The sequence below is a fragment of the Austrofundulus limnaeus genome, unplaced genomic scaffold, assembly GCF_001266775.1.
Source record: "Austrofundulus limnaeus strain Quisiro unplaced genomic scaffold, Austrofundulus_limnaeus-1.0 Scaffold80, whole genome shotgun sequence".
In the NCBI taxonomy this organism is placed as follows: Eukaryota; Metazoa; Chordata; class Actinopteri; order Cyprinodontiformes; family Rivulidae; genus Austrofundulus; species Austrofundulus limnaeus.
The window spans coordinates 1223153-1228972 of NW_013952482.1; the positions used below are offsets into that span (position 1 = coordinate 1223153).

General features: G+C 35.2%; 1 protein-coding gene across 1 annotated transcript in view; it reads right to left on the bottom strand.

The window, feature by feature from the left end:
- Window positions 1–5491, bottom strand: part of LOC106519662 (suppressor of cytokine signaling 1) — a 14282-nt gene extending 8791 nt beyond the window's left edge. The window contains exons 1-2 of the mRNA XM_014011422.1: window positions 5467–5491; window positions 1372–1627 (exon numbers count right to left, since the gene is read on the bottom strand). The gene's annotated coding sequence lies outside the window, so the exon portion shown is untranslated. The remainder of the gene's footprint in view (window positions 1–1371; window positions 1628–5466) is intronic.
- Between the last annotated feature and the right edge of the window lie 329 nt (window positions 5492–5820).

Genomic DNA, 5820 nt, shown 5'->3' on the forward strand with positions numbered 1-5820 from the left:
GGATGATTCAACCACTCAACCACTAGATGTCGCTGAAAACAACAAATCCTACACACTGTGCCTTTAAAAAGCAATCAACATTTTGGAGTCAAACTGATTCATGATGGCTGCTGAAGAATCTGACATTTGGAAAGCACCAAAATAACAATAAAAACAACTATAAGTCAGTCAGTTTTGCAGATACTGGACTGAAATGTTGTGTGGTAGTAGCTGAGAGTTACTCCTTGCTTATGCTCTGAGAGCTGGCAGATCATGAAAGATCTTTGTTAAAACTTTGGTATGCAAGGAAACGACTTAGTGCATTCATTTGAGAAATGTTGTATCTTAAAAAATACATTTTCTTTTGATGTAATGCAATCACACAATACAGCTAAAAATATTTTTAAAATCCACTGTAACCTGATCTAAGTTTCTGTCTCTATCTGGGTCCAGGGGAGAAGACAAAGTTCATATAATGTTTGRGGATCATGTAGCACTGAGAATAGAAGGGATGACACTCGATATATTCAAACGCTTTCACTTTTCTCCAGCGGTACAAAAAAAGGAGAGACAGACAGATAAATCTGTGGTTTCCCTCTGTAACGGGGAAAAGCATTGTACATCAAGACGAATAGACAAAAAAAAAGGTTAAACGTTATCAAACATTGCACTTCATCAATGTTTCAATTTAAAGTGGCTGAAAAGGAACAAGCCAGGTTTCAGTGCAGTGAAAGAGCCTAAAAACCTAAAATGTAAAATGTGCTTGTAAAAGTGTACACGTTTTTTTACAACTCTTTTTGTTTCACTTTTTGTTGCATCACTCACCAAATGATTTTTGTCTGTAATTACTCTGCAGTATGTCACACCCAAACTTTGTTTTAACTTCAAATCTGCGTGTGCTGCGGTATACTTACTGCCTGTTTGATGGATTTTTACCATTTTTTTAAACTAACAACTGAGTGAAGAGCTTTATAGTTTACTATGAATGGTACATTTTATTTGTAAGTTTGTACACACCGATCAGCTGATATATTTGCCACCTTAAAATAAAAATGCTTTCGGACACATCTGTTTAACTCATAGCTTTATRTGCTCATATGTTTTTCTTTTCTATGTTTGAAGTTGTTGTAAAATAAAATACATTTAAATTTAAACAGAAAATATATGTTGTTTTTCTTTCGGCTGTTCCCATCTTCAATTAAAATCCAGATTTAAATCCAGTTAAAGTCATATTCTTATAAATCACATGTATTATTGTTGTCAAATTGGCTAATGATGCATAAAATGCAAGCAGCTTTAAGTTTCAAGTGTCACACCAAAACACACGTTATTTATAATTTATGCTGAAGCGTTAACCCGCGTGTTTAATCAGCTGGAAACCATATTGCTTACTTGAGAAGGCAACAGGTCCAGATCCGAGTCTAGGTTCAGGTCCAGGTTCGGCTCCTCTTCTGCACAAAGTCTGCAGCGACTTCTCATCATTTCGGTTATACAAAAAAAAAACAGAAACATGTCTGAAGGGTGGAGCAAAGCCATAAAACCGCAAACTCACTCCGATCAGGTGTTCCAGATGCTTTCACTTTCTCTTTCTCCGCGCGCTGATTCCCAGAAGTCACGTGATGTGCCGGCAGCAACTCTCTGGTGTTTGCTGTTTTTTACATGATAATGTTAGTCAAACTCATAAAGAAACATGAGCAGATGGCTCCATCTTTGTCCAGGCAAATATTTAGTTGATCTTAAACATAAATAAGTTTTAGCATCTTAAAGGGAAATGACCAGAGGCGTTACCAGACCTTATTTCACTGGGGCATGTGCCCCCCCCACCCCCCCCATAACTGAGGTGGCTCAGTAAAATGTTTTATTCCCATGTTAGAAGCTTGTAAAGTGGCAACGCAAAAAAATTAATAATAATAATAATAATAATAATAATAATAATAATAATAATAATAATTCAAGCATTATGTAGTAAAACACTTTAAACTAGTTTTATTATATAGAATTTGCAGGCTAACTTTGTCTCATGTGACAAACAAGGTACACAAAGGATACTTGTAAATGTACATATAGAGTACGTCCAAAGATACATACAGGATACTTACGAAGGTACATACAGAGTACTTGTGAAGGTACACAGAGGAGATACACACAGAGTACTTCTAAAGATACATACATGATACTTATGAAGGTACATACAGAGTACTTATGAAGGTACACAGAGGATACATGATGATACAGAGTACTTATGAAGGTACACAGAAGATACATATGATGATATATACGGAGTACTTGTGAAGGTACACAGGATACTTATGATGATACATACAGAGTACTAATGATGATACATACAGAGTACTCATGATGATACATACAGAGTGCTTATGAAGATACACAAAGGATACATATGGTAATACATACAGCGTACCTCTAAAGATACATACAGGATACTTATGAAGGCACATACAGACTACTTGTGAAGGTACACAGGATACTGATGATGATACAGAGTACTTGTGTAGGTACACAGAGGATACTTATGATGATACATACAGAGTACTTCTAAAGATACATACAGGATACTTAGGAAGGTACATACAGAGAACTTGTGAAGGGACACAGGATACTTATGATGATACATACGGAGTACATATGAAGATACATACATGTACTTGTGAAGGTACACAAAGGATACTTATGGTAATACACATGGAGTACTTATGAAGGTACACAGATGATATGTATAGTGATACATATGGAGTACTTATGAAGGTACACAGGATACTTATGATGATACATACACAGTACATACAGAGTACTTACACTATATGAAGGTACATGCAGTATGATGGTACATACAGGATACATACAGAGTAAACCCAGGGTGTTTTTCAGGGAACAAATGAGATTTATGTTGTCTTGAAGCAATTTTCATCTCCAAAATGTTACACTTTTCTTTACAAATATTATTTTTTAAACTGTTAAACCATCGTCAATTTGTATAATCCTGACAGACATTTTTATGGCGGAGGCTGCAACCAGTAGTGTCACGTCTAGCTGTGCTCAATATAAAACACAATGTGAAATAAATATACGTATACACAATGCAAAACCGATGGCAGTGTGTGGTTCATAAAATGCTATTTGTATGAATTAAGTTTTATTTTTCAGTTGTTTTTAAGAAGCAACCAATCCACTTCACCCCATTCAGACTAGCTGTTAGCTTGTTCTTCCAGTCAAAATTTAATTCTATTTACTCTAAACTGAGGCCATTCGAAAAGCCATCTACAACAGGTGAGATATTTATAGTTAATAACCAACCACATTTTGAAAGATGTAAACTAATAGTTTGACTCAGACTTTAAAAAAAAGAGGCATTTCCTGAGCTGAGATATGACCCGGTTAGTTATTGCACCTTTAAAAAGCAACTTTGGATCTGCAGTATGGATTTTCACTTCTTATATTTCTGTAGTTTTTGGTTAAAAACGTGTGTATTTGTCAAAACAAAAATATATTTCTGTAAAAGATCCTCTGAGGTTTGTGACGCAATGTGCTTGTAAATGTGTCGTTCAACCACATAACTCTAAGTGGGTCATTTGATTTTTTGTTTTGACTTCTTTTTTTTCCTTTTTTTTTTTTTGGACTTCCTCTTAGTTATTGAGAAGTGGTGCACACTTTGAGTTTTGTTATTGTTCTTTGGAAATTTCTCATATTATGCGAAGATTTCTTCCTCAACCCCAATTATGAGAATTTGTAAAAAAAATACACAACATGCAGCAACACACGCAACATTAAGTAAGATTTTTGTTCCATATTTGAGTCTGATTTGACAATACAGTTCAGTGTGCTTTACTAAACATCTTTTGTTTATTAGAAACAGGAATGAAGCAGTTCCCCAAAAATCCTTCAGTGGAAAAATGTTAAAGATTTAAATTTTTGGGGCACTTTAGGAGAAGATTGACATCAAGTGGGRGATAAAGATATTACACTCTCCCCAAATTATTCATGACAGGATAAAAAAAAGTAACAAGATATGGCTTTCTCAGTTTCAAAAATGTCATTTTGTTTCCTTTACTTTAAAATTAATCATCAGTGGAAGAAAGCATTGAGGAAGCAGATATCTGTTTTTCATCTCCAAGAGCTTCCAAACTGTGAAAACACCAACAGATTTATGACAGATTGGAGTTGATTTATTAAAAGTCGGATACACATCTGTGTCTGTGCATCTTGTGTATAGTTTAACAACTATATAAAGTTAAGCTGTTGAAGTAGTTCCTTAAGTCGGTAAATGGGGCCTAAAGCACATGCAACAACACCAAAATAAATAAAATAAGATAAAAAACCGTATACTCCACAACCAAAGCAAAACCAAAACAACCGTGTAGGCTATGCAATCAGTATGTTTGCCTGGGAACCGCAGGCAAAAAGCCTGCTCTGTCAAAATGAATGTGAAAGCAACACATTTAATTAAAAGATGAGAACATGCAATCAGTTCATAAGAAGCATCAACAATCGAGCTCGGGTGGTTCTTATCAGACACAAACCTGTGCCAACATCTTTGGCAGGCAAATGAAAAACTACAGAACTCAAGCCAGGTGTTTTTAAAGGCAGGTCATTAAGTCATTACAACTCTGTGATAGATTTAGTAGAAGTACAAGTGATATTAGATGTTGCAACAGTTTGTTTGTGGTTCTGAGGTGACAAACAGGTTTGTTTAAATCACTTCACTGCACAGATTTCCAGTGATTTATTCAGTGAATTCTATTATGCATTTTTCTTCCACGCGTATCTCAGTCCAAAAAACGTTATGCTATTTGAAAAAATTTATACATTAAAACATCCAGCTCCATCAGGACATATGTCCTGTGCTATGACTTTTGGTATTTCATCAATTTATACTTTTTGCAATATTCAGCCATTTCTGTCTTTTTTATTCTAATTGAAAGAACATCCATAAAACCCTTTAAAGTTTTACTAAACTTTATCAGCACTTTTTACCTTTTGTTCTAATTAAGCTTTTTGACAAGCTTTTGTGCTAATTTTAGCTTCCTTCAGCTTTTTATTGTTTTTAATTTATTTTTAATTATTTTTAGTCCCCCCCCCAAACTTTTTCTGATAACCTGATATTTTCAGGCTACTGATTTGAACATGCTTGTACTTCAATCAACTTCTTTCTGCTAATTTAATTATTTTATGCTTCTTTCAGCTGTTTTCTGCAATTTAAGCTACTTTTAAGCTATTTCAGCTAGTTTTAGCTTTTTTCAGCTAAATTCACATTTTTGTGAAAACGTCAGCTTCTTACTGCTTAGTTCAGTAAATGCACTTTTCTGCTTCTTTGTGCTACCTTCAGCTTTTCTTCTCCAAAATTCAGTTTTTTGAGCTATATTACAACAAATTCCATGTTTGATTTTTTTTTCTGCAAAAAWTTTTTTTAGCATWCATGCAAACAGAACCAAAACAGTGACATCATGGTKGGCAGAGCTGGATATTTACTTTCAAGTGATGAATGAAGAGTTGTCAACTGAGGACAAGCAACAATTTGCAAAGTTGTCACACATTTTTCACAGTTTTGGTTTCAACAGACGGTGCAGGAGCTTGTCCGTGCTACGATCTCCAGCTGAGGCACACTCCCATTTGGACAACTGAAACAGAATGAGAGCAGTGTTGCTTTCAAGGGTGTAATCACCATCTTAAGTGTGTGTGTGTGTGTGTGTGTGTGTGGGGGGACACTATTTTTAAAGGTCTTTTTTTCTGCTTCGGCTGAAAAAAGTGGGGGGAGAGAGGGCACAGATATTGGAAGTGTGGGGGGACATGTCCTACCCGGTGCCTATGGTGGTTACACCCATG